The following is a 19170-nucleotide window of genomic DNA, read 5'->3' on the forward strand; positions in this document are numbered from 1 at the left end:
TCCCTGCCCCCACCACCTCATCCCCCGCCCCACCCCACCTGCTCAATCTGTTTCCCACACAGTAGTCAAAGTAGTAAGTCAAGGCTTTAGTTGATTTGTACGCCTTTCTTACCCAAACTATGGTTTGCAACCCATGTTTGTCCTTCTTAAATCACTAACTAACTAGATATTTTGCCACTTTACTTTTCCTGGTTGACATGAAAGCCTTCACTCACTCCATTCTTTTTTGTCAATCCTCAAAGATCCTATGGGTCCATTCAAAATACTAAATTCTTGAACAAAGGTTTGTTTAAAAAATATGAATGAGAAAGTGTATACATTGTGTCCTTTTGGGTTTTTACGGTACATTGAATATTCATTCCATTCTACTTTCACCAAACCCAAAAGAGACATTTCTGTCTGGTCCCCCAGAATACTTAAGTACACCAACAAGCCATTCCTGTTAGTATTTTACTCACCAATGCATTTTATCTATTTGATGCGCAATATTGAAAAGATTGTCTTGTGATCTCTCCCTTGTACCATTTCTGGTTGGACATGAACAGATTGCAGTCAGCTCTTTGTCCTTGCATGTGGCCACCTCCATTTCCCTAAGTCATGTTCCTCTGGAAGTGGAATTATGTGGAAAGCAACCTTATTTTCATTGGGCCTTACGCTCACCACCTTAAGCTATCTTATTTCTCCCGTTAGCATCGTCCATGTTGACTCTCTTCCCCAGCCAGGCCACAGAGGGCTAACAACACAAGCACAACGGGAGGTAAAGTAATTGTTTGTTTACAGAGACACTTGCTGAGGCAGATAGCTTGCCCCTTTTGACTGCTGACAACGGGGAGCAATTAATACAAAATACACATGCTTTTTATGGACAGTAGGCTCTGCTACTTTCTTTTTAGAGAACTTTGAATGAAAAGTAAAAGCACCTATGAGTCAAATACCAAGTTTTGCATCTTTTATAATAGAAAGAGTAAATGCGGTGCTTGTTAAATGCTTCTTAAAGTCCCGTGAAATGGTATGGTGGGTGCATACACCCTGAAAGCTCATGGAGATCATGTTCAGTATGTATTGGAGCATCTAAATGGTACAGTCAGGTGGGCATTTAAAAAAATTAATTCCAGAAGACAATTTAGCATTCCAATCTAGCCTTTTATTGGATTGCTTTTAGCCTTAGCTCAGTAGTTTCTAATTTTTTCCTATTATTTTTTCACTTCCATGATTTCTATTTTACTGCCTTTTCCTTTTAATTCCTCTAAGTTATATAGCTTTATTAATTTCCAAGCAGTAAATACTTGGGAATCAAAAAGATCTATTGTTAAAAAGAAAATTTAAAAATTTTTAGTTTTAGATAGACTGGAATGAAAAATAGAACAAAGTCAGACCCCAAAGAAAATATGTGGATAAGGGGGGAAAAACCATAAAGAGAAAATATCAGAACTTGGGCTTTCTTTTAGTAGTGGGACATTTGGCTAGCATACATGTAGCCCTGGATTCTAGCCCCAGCACCCCTAGAACCCTATACTCACAAATTAAAAAAACAAATGAATGACCATGATTGACTTAAACAAAATACACACACACACACACACACACACACACACACACACACACACACACACACACACACACACACACACACACACACATGACAAGAGCCTATTTTTTTTCACTCAGAGATGCACCAAATTAATTTTATCAGGTTGGTTAATAAATATAATCCAGACCATTTTATGTATCTCGAAGAGCATTTTAGTTTAATACCTTATATCAAAAGTGTATAGCAAGAAAAGCAATGGTATATAAAAGCCACCATTAAGTGACTAAGGCCTAGCTGTCTGGTTTTATCTTACTATCAGAGATCTACCCTCAGAACTCAGGGCATTGGTCACATGAATTCAAGAAAGAAGGGTGGATTTCAGGACTTCATTACTCTTCGCTGTATTCTCTTAGGCTGTTTGTTTTGTTTTCCCTCCATGAGTGAATGAATAACTGGGTTCTAGAAGGCAAGGGGAGTGCTGCGTACAACTCGGGACTCCCAGTGCTATTGTTTCTATCTGATCTTGCTCAAATTCATCAGGGAAAATTAACCTTGGCAGCTTATTCAGTGACTAAATCTTGATATTTTTCTGGCTTAATTCATAACATAACTGTAAGCTATTGCCCTGTGTTTATATTTCCCATCCATTTCTCACATTTCCAAAGCATGCTGACATGTGATCCGGGCAGTTTAGCTACCATAATTGGCATTTTTCTTGGGCCGAAAGGAAACAAACTCCTCATCCACCATACTTTTTTAATTTCTGAAAAACAACAAGTAACATGGTTAATCCCCCTTTTTGATCTTTTTTCCTTTTGAATTTTCCTTATATTCTTTCCCTCTTTTAATCTTTTACTCTCTTTTTAATCTTACCATTCTGCCCCACCCCATTTATTTGACTTTTCATTATGTATTGCTTTAAAAGAGTTGGTCCAGTCTATGGAAGTCAGTCTTTAGAGTCTGTTCAAAGACCCATTATCCACATTTAGAGGCCTTGCTATTTCTTTAAAGAATTTCACTGTGGTATTTGCAGAGTGCCTTTCGTAGTATTAATAGAATGCAAATCTTGCTGACAAAATGATGTGTAACTAAATTGCTTCTTGCAATAAGTTTTTATTTTCTGCATACACGAGTAAGGTTATCTTAAGCTCTGTAAAACTGGCAATGATTTTTTTTTTTAACAGTTCACATAGCTTTTCATTCAGAAGTGTCAATACACACACTTTAAGTGTGGTTGCCAGGGTTTGTGATAGTAAGGGTGGCAGCAGGCCAGCCTAGTTTCAGATGCTGACATTTTTTTTTAAGAGTTGATCTTTATTAGATCCTTCTCATATGATTTTGAGATTTGTACCATGCTTGGTAGACTTTCATCTCCTGTAGCTAGTAGTCTGGGAAGAGTGAAGAATCAGGGAAGTTATACATGATAATGTATATCCAGGCTTCTCCCATAACTTGAAAGCCTTATTTACAGCGAGTTGCCCATTTCTTTTATAAGTCACATTCTCAAAACACATCCTACAACGTTTGGCTGCTGGTCTACTATTACGCCTCTCTCTTTCATCTTTCTTTTTACTACAAACCCTTAATGACAAATGCAGGCAGGTCACTGATACTGGTTTGCCTTGCTCTAGCATGTGAATTAGTCATCAGACAATCAGTTCAAGGGTCAGGCTTAGAGAAACAGTACCAAGTGAACGACACGCAGGTCGCGGAGGTGCGCTCCACTTCAAAGGGGGGTGTGCTTGGCCACGAGGACCAGGGTCATAGGCAGGAACAGCTGGGATTTTCATTCGCTCGAAGATGGAGAGTGTGTGTGTGCTTTGAGTATGTTTGTCGCTGTGATAGGGTTTCATGACTGTGTAAAACAATAATTAACTTTGGAATAGTCTTGCTGGGAAAACACAACAAGAAGTTGGGAGTTATGGGAGACCAGACATCTAATAGTAAGTGAGGGTGCGTGATTTAGGACAAACTATCCCAAACCAAACCAAATCAACCCAACAAAAATCCCGAAAGTGAAAGCCAAACAGTAAGATAAAGGAAACAAACAGCAAACGCTGACATTTCTCCATACTGTCAACTTGCAACAGACTGTGGGGGCTTTTAGCATCTGAAGAACTAAAAACTAGCTCGCTTTCCCCTGTGAGTAATGTTGGGCTATGGACGCTCTTGTTTGGGAACTGAAATGAAAATAGGAAATTTTGAGTCTCTTCTGAATATTTTGGAATAAGATTTTTATACTTCCTATTTTCCACAGAGAAGCATATGAGATGAGCGTTTTGTTTGAAAATTATTTATATGTAAGGCTAAACTTTATCACTATTCTGGTGAAACATTTGGAGTTGAGCCTGCTTGTTACTCTGTTATTAAAACACTTTTTAAGTAAGGTTGCAAAGAGCATTCAAATGTGTTTCTCGTCTGCGAGGCATTTTAGTTTCACTTTGGAAATGGAAACTTTGTCGCTGTGTTCTTATGACTTGGGAGTGCATCTTTTTACCGGAGAAGAATGTGTCTCAAGGAGGAATGCTCTGACCAAGGAACTCTTGGACTCTCCCAGGAAGCTACAGCATGGCCTAGAAAAGTTGACCCCGGCAGCTCTCAGGACTTCTAAACTACTGGAAAGAAAATGGGAAAGCCAAGTCAAAAAACGCAGCAGAAGAGAGGAAAGCCGAAATCCAAACCATATGACGTCCTCTTATTTCTCCGTTCACTTTGTCATGTTGCTTTACTCTTCCTGGCACCAAGTGTCTTGTTGGGTTATGGCTGCTCGCAGAAAGCTATTTCAAAGAAAGTTTTGTTTTGTTTTTGTTTTTTTTTTTTTTTGAAAAATAGGAATTTAATAAGAATAAACACTGAAAGAAGAATGTGACCAGTTCATGGCGGAGAACTATTGCTTTGAAGAGGAAAGGATTCTTTGAACTCTGAAACACAAATATGGGTGCTAAGGACAGGTAGAAGTCTTCTGCCTATCTTAGGGGGGAGGAGTGTGAACACCTTATTTAGCTAAGTTCAGACTGATAGGACAAAATTACTGCTCAAATGCAGGTGGTGTCTGAAGCAAAAGGAACAAAGATCAACTTCAAAAAGCCACATGAAGCGGTAGCCTAGTCTATGTGGTCCCCGCTTTGATTCTGCAACTTGGAGAAGACTGGGTTGGAACTAACACACCACTACTGTATCATGGGGCACTAGTAATATTTCTTTTGGATTATGTTCTTCTGAGTTATAGGCAGAACAAGAAGGGAAAATAACTTAAATCAGGAGTGTGAACCGTTCGAAGGAATTTGTCACTTCTGATAGTATCTGGCCGCAAAGACTGTGGATCTCTGCTTTCACTGGGAGTTAGCTCAGAGAGCCTGTGCAGGGCAGCAAACACGTTTTAGCCTTCCTATGAACAAATACTACTGAGTATGGAAATGGATCAATTCCCCCCTTGTCCTGCTTATTTCTCCAATTGAATTCACATGCAATGGGAAAATTATTAGCGCAGCATCTGCGGAGCATAATTACAGTGTTGTGTTCTGCCCCTTCACAGAGGGCTGGGAGTTGAAAGCTGACATTTTTCCTTTCCATGATTTGGAAATATTCATGAATCTTCTAACACAGAGCTGCCCTGATTTTCATTGGTGCTCATTTAATGATACAAGTTATTCTTATGAATACACAAAAGTACACTTTCAATACAAGTTAAGCCAATGCAATGGCATGGAATATTTAATATGCATTTATTCACAGTGTCTTTAATTTTTTGGCTTATTTTTTCAGTGGAGTAAATGTTTATGTCCCTTCAAAATTTACATGTTAAAGTCACAAGGTAACAGAAAGTGGGGCCTCTGGGAAGTCTTTTGGCCAAAAGGACAGACTGTCAGAGTGGGTCTAACATCCTTACTAAAGAGAGTTCAGAGAGGTCCTGTCCCCTATCGTCCTTACAGTGAGAAGGCATCTGTCTATCAGCCCAGAGTGGGGCTGTCTCTTGGCACTTTGATACCCTTCAGGACACTAAGAAACACTATTGTTATTTACAGCCAGTTAGCTAGTTGCATTGTATTATAATATCAAAAATGCACCAAGAGAACGACTTCTTTGAGACTGGTGAGCAATCAAGAGGTCCTCTGTGCTTGTTTTGAATATAACTTGTTTGCACGTCAGTCTCGAAGGAGTTGTGAGAATCACATTTGGTACCAGCAAACCTTATACTGTAGACATTAGTGAATTTGGATGCCTCCCCCATCTGTGATATTATCCCTACTCTTTCATTGTTTGCGTCCAGTTTTACCAAAGCCATATATGTTTGTTAGTCATTTACTATAAGTCAGATACTCTTCTAGGACCCACAGAGACAGAGATCTGTGACGCAGGCATGATTGCTCATGTGCGATCTGTACTCAAGTGCCTGATACAGACGAGGCACGGTTGTCAGGTCAGGTTACAAAGATCGGAAGACAAATTAAGCAAGAGAAGAGCAGGTTGTCACGGCTGTTGTAAAGGAGCCTTTGGACCTCATGGGCCTGCTTGTGAGAGGTGTCAGCTGCCTGAGTGGAAAGGGGATGGCTACGTGATGATTCAGGGGAAAAAGATTCTGGGCAAAAGGTCCAGAAGCCGTGCAATACAGGATGGAAAAGAAAGAGACAGTCGTAGGCTGTGAGTTTGGAGAAGCTGGGAAGATCCAGATAATACAAGGGTTTGTGGGTCAATCAGAATATTGGGGTTGTATTTAGGCATTGAAGGAAGGTGCTGGGACACTTTGATCTTTGGGAGGCAGCTGTGCTCATTCATGTACTATCAGCACAGGACCCTTTTGGTTTTTATTGCTCTGGCTGTTGTGTGGAGATATGCTGGTGACTGAGACTGGGGACTGCCCAGCTTTGGCACAGGCAGAAGTTTATCAGACAGTTCTGTTCAGTCAGTCATCTGTGGATCAGTTCTGCTTACCATCCTAAATTCAGTTTAGTTCATCTTAGTGTGAGCTGCAGAACTGTACACAGCCACCCACATTAACGACAAGTCTTATTTTAGTGTGCAAATGTGTATTTATTTCTTTAATGCAGTGCATTATAATGAGTTAGATTTTCAGGACAGCTTAAGATATTCATATTTCAAATATGGAGACTTAGTCTGGAGGAAGAGGAGGCAAAATAGATGTAGAAGACTAAGATGAGCTGTGGCAGAAGAACAGCTGGCAACCAACTTATGAGACGATTTCTCAACAAATGCATCAATTTATTGTTATAGAAAAAGATGCTACAAACTTCAGTTAGCCATGCTGATTTTATTAGCACATATGAAATTCCTAGAAATAAAGAGTAAAATCTGATAACAAAAGCTTCTAGGCAGGCTTGGTGGTGCATGTGTTTAATCCCAGCTTTCCGAAAGATAGAGAGAGGCAGGTGGATTTCTCTGAGTTCGAGAGCAGCCTGGTCTACAAAGCAATTTCAAGGGTAGGCAGACTTACACAAAGAGACCCTATATTGGAAAAAAGCTTCTTGCACTGTTTTGTCATAAGGATTCTAGGAGACAGAGCTTAGTGTCCTTACCAACATTACTGAGACAAAGAGAATGAAAAGGCTGGTATGATGGCTTGATTCAATTGCTTGCCAAACAAGCCTGATGACCACAGCCCAGTTTCTTGACCTCATGGTATAAGGAGAGAACAGACTCTTGAACGTTGTCATTAGAAGGTGCCTGCTGTCAAGCCTGGTGATCTGAGTTCTATCCCAGAACACCCCCGGGGTAAAAGATGTACCAGTTGTCAAAAGTTGTTCTCTGACCTACACACATGCTGTGGCTCAACATTTAAAATATATCAAGATATTTTCAGTTATGACCTTCACCATGTCATATATTAACTCTTGCTGTGTGGTACGCCCTGTGCTCACTGTTACTTTCTTCTTTACCAAGAACCATAATTCTGGCGGATGCAGAAGACGACAGAATTAGAATCTCATAAATATTCATTTGCTTTTCCTACATTATTCACACAAGGATCTCATAAGAACAACACTAATGAAACTTTTGCCAATTTTAATTACCGAAAACAGTTATTTTTATGATGTAGAATATCCCGTCTTTGGTCTCCCACATTTTCACTTGGCGTGGCCATCTTTCTCTCATGGATTTGATCTCATCAGTCCCTGTTCTGTCAGTCGTACCATCCCCAGGCCTCAGGCTGAGGTCTCTATCTATTTTGTTTGTCTCAAGCTTGTTTCTAGTTTCTAGCAGATTCGTTAGGAGGCGTTCATGGGATTTATCTCCCCTTGGGTGTTAGGAACAGTTCCCCTGATCTTCCTACACTTGAAAGCTAGTGTAGGTCCTTGGCCCACGAGATCTTGTGGGCAGTAGATCTTTAGTCCACTCTTCCCTCCCTGGGAACATTGAATGTATCAGTCCTTTTTCTTGTCCCACGAATGTCTTTGCTAAAAACTCTGAAGATAATCTAATTTCCTCTCACTTAAAAATTGCATGCCCAATGGCTTACACGCCACGCCACTCAGGAGTCATTTATTTTAAGCACTAGACATTTTACTAGGATGGAATGTGCGAATGTCCCTGCTTTAATAGTCTCATGTTTGCTGGGAATCCTATAGGTTTTCTCCATCAGGCAAGTTTGCAGAATTATAGTTTTAGAATATTCTTTCCACCCCCTCATTTCAGTTTTCTTTTTCAGAGCCTTGTCTCACCTCATAGTTGGACCTTCTTTGCTTATCTTTGGTGATTTTTTTTTTAAATAGCTGCTTTAAAAACCTTTGACTTCATTTTTTCTTGATTCACATAAGAAACCCTTTCCCTCTTTCCCTTCTATTTCTCATAAAGAATTTTTGTTGTGTTTGCCGAGTCTGTGTTCATCTAATTTAGTCCTTTCTGAAATCATTCTCCCTTTACTGTTAATTCTCTCTTGAGTTCTGTTGCATTTCTTCTGATATTTTAACATTAATATTTGCTGAGCTTTCATCCTGTAGGGTTTTTTAAAATTTAATCTTTTTTATCTTTGTTTTGGTCTGCTGGGACTGACAGTCTTGTTTCTTCTTCTTCTTCTTCTTTTTCTTTTTTTTTTTTTTCTAGTGGTAGCTTTATGCAGGGTCTAATCTTAGTGTTCTCTCATTACTTACGTTTGAGCAAATTTAGCTTTCCTAAACTCTTAGGCAGTACTAGTTCAGAGAACACGCCAGCACCCAAGACCGCCTTCCCTTTAGTTTTTCAAACACCAAAGCCTCTCTTTGCCTCATTTCTCTTGTCCCTGTTCTGTCCAGTCTTAGCTGATCTCTTAGCACTTTGCTCTTTGACATGGGCTCTGTCCTTCAATGTGGCCTGGTAGCCTAGTTTGTCTGCAGGTGTTCAGGTACTGCCTGGACCAAGCTCTTACAGCTGTCTGGGTTGCAGCTTATTGTACCACCAGCTGGAGTAAAATCACACTTAAACAATTAGCTAATTAATGAATGAATTAATTAAATGTCTATGTGTGCGTGTATACATGCATGTATATTCTGTGGTGCACGCAGAAGTCAGAAGACAACTTGTAGGAGTCATTGAGATATGATTTATGTGACACAAAATTAAAATTTTAAAGTAGCTAATCAGGTCATTTAGTGTGTTTATGATGTCATGGCTACTGCCTCTAGCTGGTTCTAAGGTACTTCATCACTCGGAAAGAAAATTCTGTAGCTCTTCAACAGCCATTTCCTACTAGCCTTGAGCTCTGCTTCTGGCCACCAACAATTTGTCTTCTATGTCTATGGATTTACTCATTTTGGACATTTCATATAAATGGATATATGCAATATGTAATGTTATGTGCCTGGTTTCTTTCACTTATTATTTCTAAAGTTTTTCCAATCTATAGCAAAGATTCGTTCTTCTTATGCAATATTTATTAATATTCCATTTTTTGGAGTATATTTTTTGGACCATAGGATGTACCTAGTTTTTAGAGCAGTAAAACAATAAAAACAGGAATCGGACCATAATGCACACCCTAATTTACCCCCTGACTTTTTTTGGGGAAAAGTGTGTCTTATGGTCTGAAAAATACATCAAAAATATACCATAGTTTGTGTATATTTTGTCCAGTGGGCTTTGGGTTTTGCTTTCTAGTCACTCTGTTTGTGTTTAGGGATTCAGGGGGACCTATGCTTGCTGCCACCACTTTAGTGATCTGGTGTTGTCTAAGCAGGTTTACCTGAGACTTCAAAAACAAGTCAGATGTTGGAGGAGAGAGGCAGAGACTGAGCAGTTCCTGGCAGGACAGGTCCATCGCTTTCTTCTGAGGTCCTGGTGCAGTCTTGTTTAGGTTGCTTACACAACTTTTTCTCAATCCCTTTCTGGGTTTCTACCATTGCCCACCCTTTTCTCATTCACTCCAGCCAGCTATGTTTAGTTTCAATCTTCCCAAATCAAGCATACTATGACACCACCCTTCCACCTTTTCTCCTTTCCTATGCATTCCACTTTAGTCCAGTCTTCTAGTGGGAACAACAGCGGGGTTGGGGTGGGGTTTGTTTGTAATGATTCTGTGCTCTCCCAGTTGGCTTACTATAATGAAAGAGGGCAAGCCTTTTGTGCAAGGTGCTACAAACTAGACATTTGGGGGCTAGTGCCTCTCCTCTGGCTAAGCAGAAATTTCAAGAGAAGACTTTGGGGTTTGGTCTGTTAGTAACCTTAGCCACAAAGGGAAACACAAATCTGGACATGACACCCACTGTGCCTATGCACTTCCAAGCTGGGTTTGCATGCCAAGTATTTTCACATCTTATGCACATGCAAATTCTAGATTTGAATGTTCTACATGCAGCACTCCTATAGGCTGTCTGTGTAAGCCACACAATCAGAAGCACATACACTTGCCCGTGGGTGCACATACACATGACTGAGATCTGTGTGTGTGTGAGTTTTGAGAAAAGCACGCCATTTTTCATTACACACTGTGGTTCCTGGGACTTGAACTCAGGACCTCTGGAAGAACAACCAGTGCACTTAACCACTGAGCCATCTCTCCAGCCCCTGGGAGAGTGGTTATTTTTATTTGTAAACAAGCATTGAGTTTCAAAGAAGACATGAGTTGCAAGTTTTGGGGAGTTTTCTATCACTTCCTCCTAAAGGGGCTGCCTTGCCTGGCTTCAGTGGATGAGGATGAGTTCAGTCCTGATGAGACTTGATGTGCTGGGGTGGGTGGGTTGATGGGGGCTCCTGTTTTTTGCGGACAATGGGGGAGATAGAGGGAAGAGGGTGGAAGAGGACTGGGAGGAGAGGAGGGAGGGGGCTACAGTCGGGATGTAAAGTGAGCATATAAGTTAAAAATAAATTAAAAATGTAAAAAGCGGATACTAAAGAAAACAAAAAAACCCAAAAACAAAATAAAAGAAAAGCTTCCATATTTTGATGCTTACAACTAAAGGTATTTGGTGAGGGTGGGCTCAGGCAGTAAAATTTATGACATACAAGCATGAGGGTCTGGATTTAATACTTATAAGACTTATAAAATCCTTGGGGTGGGAGAGGTGGGGAGACAGAGATCAGAGGATATCTGGGGCTTGCTGGCTATCTAACATAGCCTAATGGTGACCCCCTAGGTCCTAGTGAGAGACTGTCTCAAAACACATGGTAGGCAGCTGGTTAGGAAAGACCCTCAAGATTGACCCCTGACTTGGATACATGCACTCATGTACGTGTGTACATAAATACATAACAATTCATTCTATGAGTTGTGGTGTAGAATCCGTACGGGTACTGGGAGCAACTGAACGATGGATTAGTTACTATTTCAAAGTAAGACTTGCAGTTCTAGGGCTGGAAAGACAGCTCAATAGTTAAGAATGCGTCTGCACATGTGAGTTTGAATACCAGAACCCATATAACTAACTGGGTGTGGTCTTGAATGTGCTTTTAATGCCAGCCTTGCAGAGGGCAGAGATAGGAGGCTCTCTGGAGCTGGCTGCCTGTCATCATGGCTGAAAAGCAGAAGCTCCAAGTTCAAGGAGAGACTCTGCCTCAAAGGAATAAAGTGGACAGATAGCAGAGGACATGAGATACGCTTTTTTGGCCTCTGTATCCTCCTCCCAGGCACCCCTCTCCACATACACACATGTGTGCATACATCCCACACATATCACATACATGTATGCTAAATAGATAAAAAAGCAAATAAAAATTTAAAAAGATCTGCAGTTCTGTGGGTTCTCTTTAGTTTTTTGTTGAGTGTATGTGTGAGCCTTTCTATTGAAGGGATGGAGTAGGGGGGGCCCTTCTTTAGCACTGAAAGCTAACGGCATATTAAGGAAAGTATCAATTGCCCCTTGACAGGTTATGTTATTAGTTCAAATGTGCGTTGTGTGTTTTTTTTTTTTTTTTTTTCTTGTGTGGCTAGAAGTTACATTTTTCCTTTTCTGAAGAAATGCAGATAGGGTAGAAGAGACATCCTAAGTCCCTCCAATTACTGTATTGCTTACACGCACTCATTGTTTGTCCATGATTTGCTATCTATGGAATCTGATGTCAACTTCCCAAATGAGTTGGGGGGAAAAAAAGAGGAGGGGGAGGAGGGGGAAAGGAGAAGAAGAGGGTGGAAGAGGGAGGGAGGAAGAAAGAGGAAGATGTCAAAGGCTTCATTTGGATTCTGACTTTGAAAGGATTGTTACAACCTCTTTGTTTCCTTTCTCAGCCTGGACCCTGCAGGCAGAGAGTAGAGGGTAATTTTAAAAGAGAAGGCCAGGACCCAGGAGGTCACAACCTACAGCTTCTGCAAGTGAAAGCTTCTATTTTTGAAGGGAATGTTTGCTAGCTCCCTAGTTATCTGTGGGTCAGACTGCTGTGTGTGGTGCTGTGTGTGGCATCTTCTGGATGGTCCTACTGGGTGTCTCGGGATAACACACACACGAAGCTTCGGAGCCTGCCTGTCTGTCTCTGTATTTCTGCCTTCCTTGTCCTCTCTTGATTTAGAATCATATATATATACCTTCTCATTGGAGATGGCTGACAGTGACTTTATTTTGCTTCCATTCACCCCCAACCCCGATTTTTCAGTTCTGGAAAAAACCTGCTTGAACCTGAAAGCTCTTGGTGGGAGGCCCTGTCTGTGTAATTCTTACCCATTCCTGCTTCTAAGTTTTAGGTTCTATGGTCAGGCAGGAGTGAATCATGTAGCCTTGACTGTCCTGAACTCACTTTGTAGACCAGGTTGGCTTGAACTCACAACGATCAGCCTGCCTCTGCCTCCCTGAGTGCTGGAATTAAAGGGGTGAACCACCATGCCAAGCTAGCTCACACTTTCTTTTGTTGACTTTTAAAGCCAGAATTGAATCAAAATTAAAAGCTCTCATTATTTAGGAAGTGTCAAGGGTCCCAAATATCTTAATTCAGTGTGAAACTGAGGTAGAATGTGTACTTTTATGAGCTCTTGGGAAATGTAGCTTTTGTGTGTATGTGTGTGTTTGTTTGTTTTTTAAATAAATGAGAAAGAGGTCTCTTCCAGAGCCCTCACAGAGGCTCCTAGGAATTGACTTTAACCATGTGATATGAGATAACTTCTTCCCAAAGAATAGGTCCATTTAGGAGAAAGAGGATCCTTTTTCCCATGTCCAGAAAAAGACTGCACAGAACTTCTGATCACATGCCTTTGTAAATACACTTCACAGCTCTGTGTGTGTGTGTGTGTGTGTGTGTGTGTGTGTGTGTGTGTGTGTGTGTGTTGGTGGGGCCGGGCAGGATCTGTGTGGACACTGTTTTCGTCTGCCAAGGCATAGAACTTATTTTCTCCTGTGATTTGAGAAACGTCCTAAGATATAGCCTCTTCCTTCTTTGAAGAGCAAAATAGCCTCATCTGTGGAAAGTCGGCCTGGTAGTCAGTTCCCACTAATGAGCCGCTGAAAATGCAAAGCCATCAAGCCAGATCCACTGAGACAGAGACTCTTCTGCAAAGGGCCAGAGTGGAGTTTGGGTTTCTTTGGCTGTGGGGCAAAGCTGAGACTGTTCTGTAGGTCCTTCTGTGCATAAGAAGAATACTTGTGTTCAGTGTAAGGCAGGTCTACTGAGGAAAATAGGATTTCTTTGGGGGCTGGATAAAGTTTCACTTAATTGGGGTTCATAGTTAGCATTCCTGCTCATCAAATCGATTGTCAGTGTTCATCTGTAAAAGGCGTTCTAAGCTGGTATGCCAAAATAGGCTCTCTCCGACCTGCAAGCCAGATGCTACCCTGGGTCCTGTGAGTTTATTTCTGCTGCCTGAGAAGATGTAACAAAAGATGGGAAGTGTCTGTGTTCAAAACTCTCCGTCTTCACACTCAGGGACATGGAGTCGTCTGACTCTCTTTGGGAGGTGCATAGTTCTCACAGTTCTGTCCGAGGCATTGGCCTTGACTTGTGTGTCCTAAGAAGTAACTGTGTCCATACACAGATACCTGCCCTATGTCAGATGCTGTAGCGCAGTGCAGAGGGGAGCCCCGGTCTTACAGGGAAGTGCCTCTGAACGAACAGCTAATCTCTACTGGACCAAGGCACTTCATATCCAGCAAGGCACTTTGCACTTACCATCACACTTGGTTTCCAAAATGAGATGACCTATTTATTTTAAAAATATTTCTTTGTTTTTATTAATATTGGTGCAATTTTACATATATGTGCTATGGATACCAACCACTCCAACTTCTACTTTTATCACTCAGGTTTTCCTTCCCCACAAATGCCTCTCTCACGTAGTATGACCTATTTCTTCTTTCTTTCTTTCTTTCTTTCTTTCTTTCTTTCACAAAAGTTTTGTTTTCTAAAGAACTTTTTATTTATGTATATAAGTACTCTACTTTCATGTACACTTGCATGACACAAGAGGGCATCAGATCCCATTATAGATGGTGTGAGCCACCCTGTGGTTGCTGGGAATTGAACTCAGGACCTCTGGAAGAACAGCCAGTGTTCTTAACTGCCGAGCCATCTATCCAGCCCAACGGCCTATTTCTTAGAACCTTATTTTTAAATATTGTGTAGGGGGCTGAGTGTACATAAGTAATGGTGCCAGTAGAGGCCAGGAGAAAGCATGGAAGCCCCTGGAAGAGTGGTTTTCAAGCTCCCTAATGCTGCGACCCCTTAATATAATTCTTCATGCTGTGATGATCTCCAACCATGAAATCACTTTGTTGCTACTTCATAACTGTAATTTTGCTACAGTTATGAATTATAATACAAATATCTGATGCGCAGAATACTTGATAGGTGACTCCTGTGAAAAGGTTGCTTGCCTCCAAAGGGGTCTAAATTCACAGGTTAAGAACCACTGCCCTGGAGATAGTTATAGGTGGTTGTACGTCACTTGGCGTGGGTGCTGGGAATCGAACTCCATTCTTCTTCAAGAGCAGTACGGGCTCTTAATCACTGAGTGGCCTCTTCAACTGGTATGACCCATTTCTAGCCTCTTTTTTTTTTTTTTTTCAGATAGCAGATGCGTATTAGAGTAATTGGTAGTGAATGTTGGAAACTTATTGCGAAGACTGAGCTCTAGGCACTTCTCCTAGACTGCTGTATCCACTCCCCATGCCAGTGTACTTGATACCACTGCCCTCATTTTTATAGGTGTGAGACATGAGATGCAAAGATACAGGAACTGCTCGGGCTTCTCAGTAAAGCACCAGGCTGAGCTGGGATTTCGTTTAGGCAGTGAGTGGTCCAGCACCCGTGTCCTCAATATATACCTCCCCCCCGCAAGAGAAAAATACGTACCCAAGAAAACACACAGGGAACGAATGTTAAAACCTGGCACATGCCTGTAACTCCAGCCCTCAGGGAGGAACAGGCAGGTGGATCTTAGTGAGTTCAAGGCCAGCCTGGCCTACAAAGTGAATCCAGAACAGCCAAGGCTAACACAGAGAAACCGTGTCTTGAAAAATCAAACGAAACCAAAATCTAAAACTAAAGCAAGCAAGCAAACAAACAAACAACCCCCCCCCAAAACCAAAACCAAAACAAACAAATAAACAAACAAACAAAAAAAAAAAAACCCTGGCTTTCATCTTCAGGAGTCGGACTCTACATCTCGTTACACCTCGCCTGCATCCCCAGTGCCTCCGTCTTCTGCCTTGCCTTCTCTGGGCTGATTCAGTCACAGGTAGATACAAGTCAAAGGAAGATGGAGTGGGACTGGCTTCGCAGATGAACATGGAGGAGGTGACGGAGCCCTGGTTTGTATGCTGTCGTGGAAAGATGTCTCCGCTTTAGGCTTGGCTCACTCCCTTTTCTGGTTTACATCAGGCGAAGAACCTCTCTAATATTAAATTCTTACGGAAACTACACCAAGCAACAGTTCCCATGAAAATGGTTGGATGAAAAAGGACGTAAAAGGTGTTATCTCCTCTGGTGCTTGGGTCTCTGTGTCCCCTTGGCTGCATGCTGTTGGCCATTTAATCACATAGTAATTTAGACCTTGCTGTCCAGCTTTCCTGTGTTTTCTACAGGGCTGACTGGAGAACCCTGGCCTGTGCCTTCTGTAATGGGTTCTCTGGACATGATTCCTAGGTGACTGTACCTAGCAATGTCTTAAGACCTGTGGGGGGAAAATTGAAACTTGGTGATACAAAGGACAGAAACAGGCACCATTTACTTTTGCTTGGCTTCACACATTTCCAGCCTGCAGGCTCAAATCTACTGCCTTTGACTTCCTTTGCTGTTGTCCACTGTATTGGGAGGGCAGTTTTCTTCAGGCAGTGTGCTGCTGTAGTAAAACTGCAGATATGACCCCAACATCTCTGTACAGCCTGGCTGATGTGCTGATTAAAGGAAAATGCCATGGTGAATTGAAAGATATTTTAACTACTATATCTAATTACAAAGAGGAACATGTTACCCAAATCTGAATGTGTTCTATAATAAAAAACAAGAGCAATTAACAATCAAACAACTGCCTTCCTGACAGGCAGATGACACAATCCAGGACTTGGAAAATGTGGAGAGCTCTTGCTTGACGAGGAAAGCTGAGATGGTTCTTCCAGCTTTAAGGTAAGATCCAAGGGCCCCGATGCCTTGTGGTTTAAAGGCCAGGGTGGCATTCAGGGAGCCGAGGAATCTCTGTGCCTGCGTTTGTGTGGATGAAGCAATGCCCTGTCTATCTGTAAAATGGCCAAAACAAGTATTTGTAAGTCTTCTGACATTTTGGCATAGAAAATAACTTTCCCTCTTGTGTAATTTCCACAGAAGTAGGCTAGTTGTTGTTTTTATTTTTTAATTCATACTTAAGGAGGTACATTTCTTTGCTGTATTATCTTATATTCAGAATTTCACAGTCTTGTCCCTGGGCTATACCACAGGGACTTGTGTGGCTAAAAAAGTTAATATCCATAAAATACCATAAACTGTAGGGATAAAATGTCTCAGAGAAGTTATATACAATTTCTAAGACACACAGTGCTTTCCTGGAATAGTTTCTGAGATATGTTCTTTGCCTCCAAACCATGCACTGCCGTGTTCTCCAGAAATGATGTTTCTCATTCCAAGAGCAATGAGTGGACTTATTGGCATGCCTAGATAGGGTCCTTAGCGTACCACTGTCTCTGAAGCCGGGGTATTTGCGTGATGTCCTGGACACTAGCATGATTTTCATGACTCGGGGCCCCAGCTTGTTAAGCATTGTATGCAGATAAAATGCCTGAAGATGTGCTTAAAATGCAAAATCCTGGGCCAGATCTCAGATATTCTGAATAAGTAGATTTGGAGTGAAATTCTAGAATTCTCACCTATAAGCCAGCACCACACTGACCCAGACACAGGCTTCAGACATATCATGTTTTCAGACATGCTTACCTGGAGGAGCATTAGCTGCCTCTCCCCCTCACTTCACCTGAGAATCCCATCGTTAAATGTTCATGTACTCCAATGTTTGTTTCCATACACATATATTTATAAATTACATAGCTGATCTAACCTCTCCTATACACACATTTTTCTAAATTGTACAATGTACAGAAGAATGGAAATGGAATGTTTTACAATGTTTTTCAGGAAGCAACAAGGAATATTTTATAAATCTTAGAAGGTTGGAGCAGGGGATGTAGCTTAATGGTAGAATTTGAGACTGGTTTAATCTACAATAGACACAAACAAAATGATCAAAACTCTACTTATGGAGTATTATAACTTTTTTGTTTTCCTTGGTGTGGCACTGTGACTCACTCTTATTCATTAGCGTAAGAGCAGTGAGAACGTAAGTGCTCATTATTTTAAGCAGTCATTTGAAAGCCCATATCCGAGTGCAGCTTTCCATTTCACAGCTGAAAGCAATACTTTTCAAAGTCATCAATTTGAAACAACAACAACAACAACAACAACAAACTATACCCACAGCTGTGCTTTCTAAACTCTGAGACTCTTTTAGGAATTTCACCTGCCAGTCTTACAACATTTGAAGTGGCATTTGACCATTAAGTTTTTGTATTCTCTGACGTCATTTAGCTTTCTTTTCAGAACAATCAGGTGAGGGGTTAGAGATACAGTTAAGCGATCCCAGTATAGCTAGCATACACTGGGCTTGGTGACGCATGCCCCTGGCCAGTAGTTGGGGCGGGGAAGGTCAGAAGTTCAAGGTCATCCTTAGCTACCTACCTAGTTTGAGGTCAGCCTGGGTTAGATGAAATCCTGTCTCAAAACAACATCAGATTTGAAAACGTTTAACACCTGACTTGAAATATTTTCATCTGGATGAACTCGAGAGATTGGAAAGTTCTTTCCCAGCCTGGATTGCCTAAAATAGAAGTTTTATAGTGATGTGTACTTTTCCTTTCTGCTAGTCACAGATCAAGGGAAATAATTTCTGAGCTTTTGTTTTCAAATACTTGAAATTTAAAGCTTGAGGTAATTTCTGAGATCAATGCAAATTACTGATAAATTATAACCATTCCTTTGGAAGAATTAAATGCAACGTGAATGAGTAGCTAGAAAGACACTTGGTAGGCAGCATAGAAACTAGAGCTGCTAACCATCACTGAAATGGGCACGGGGAGCCGAGCGTGGTGGCGCATGCCTTTAATCTCAGTGTTTGGAAGGCAGAGGAAGGTGGATCTCTATGAGTTAGAGGCCAGCTTGGTCTACAGAGCGAGTTGCAGGATGGCCAGAGCTATACAGAGTAACCCTGTCTCGAAAAATGGGGGCAGGGGGCGGGAAAGAAATAAAAATAAATGGGCAGAAGGTAGGAGGGGGCAAGTTGGGAGCACTTCTGTCATTGTAAAAGAAAAAGGTACATTTTTTTTTTTTTTAAGTTTGGAAAATTTAAAAATCACTTAATTAAGATATGACCAAGGAAATTCTTTGGAACCCAGACATTTTATTGCTATTCCAATCTCATGACAAAAACTTGATGAGTCTTCTTATAATAAAAGTGTTATCTTTAATAATTTGAACAGATTTTAGAATATAATTACATCATTTTCTTCTTCCTTTTCCTCCCTCCAAACCTTCCCTCACCATCTCATTTGAATTTATCCTCAGAAGCGTGATGCTTGTATGCATGCTTTCAGGGCCGACCATATTGTTTTGGTGTGCCCTTCGAAGAAGGCTGTTTCCCCAACTCAGCATTCCTTACTGTGCTTGCCATTTTCTGGGCAGGGCTGAGGCTCTCTGAGCTCCCACCCCCAGTCCACATCAGCTTGTCTACAGGTGTTTGCCTTGTTCTGGCC

This window comes from Acomys russatus, chromosome 12 (genome assembly GCF_903995435.1).
Source record: "Acomys russatus chromosome 12, mAcoRus1.1, whole genome shotgun sequence".
NCBI lineage: Eukaryota > Metazoa > Chordata > Mammalia > Rodentia > Muridae > Acomys > Acomys russatus.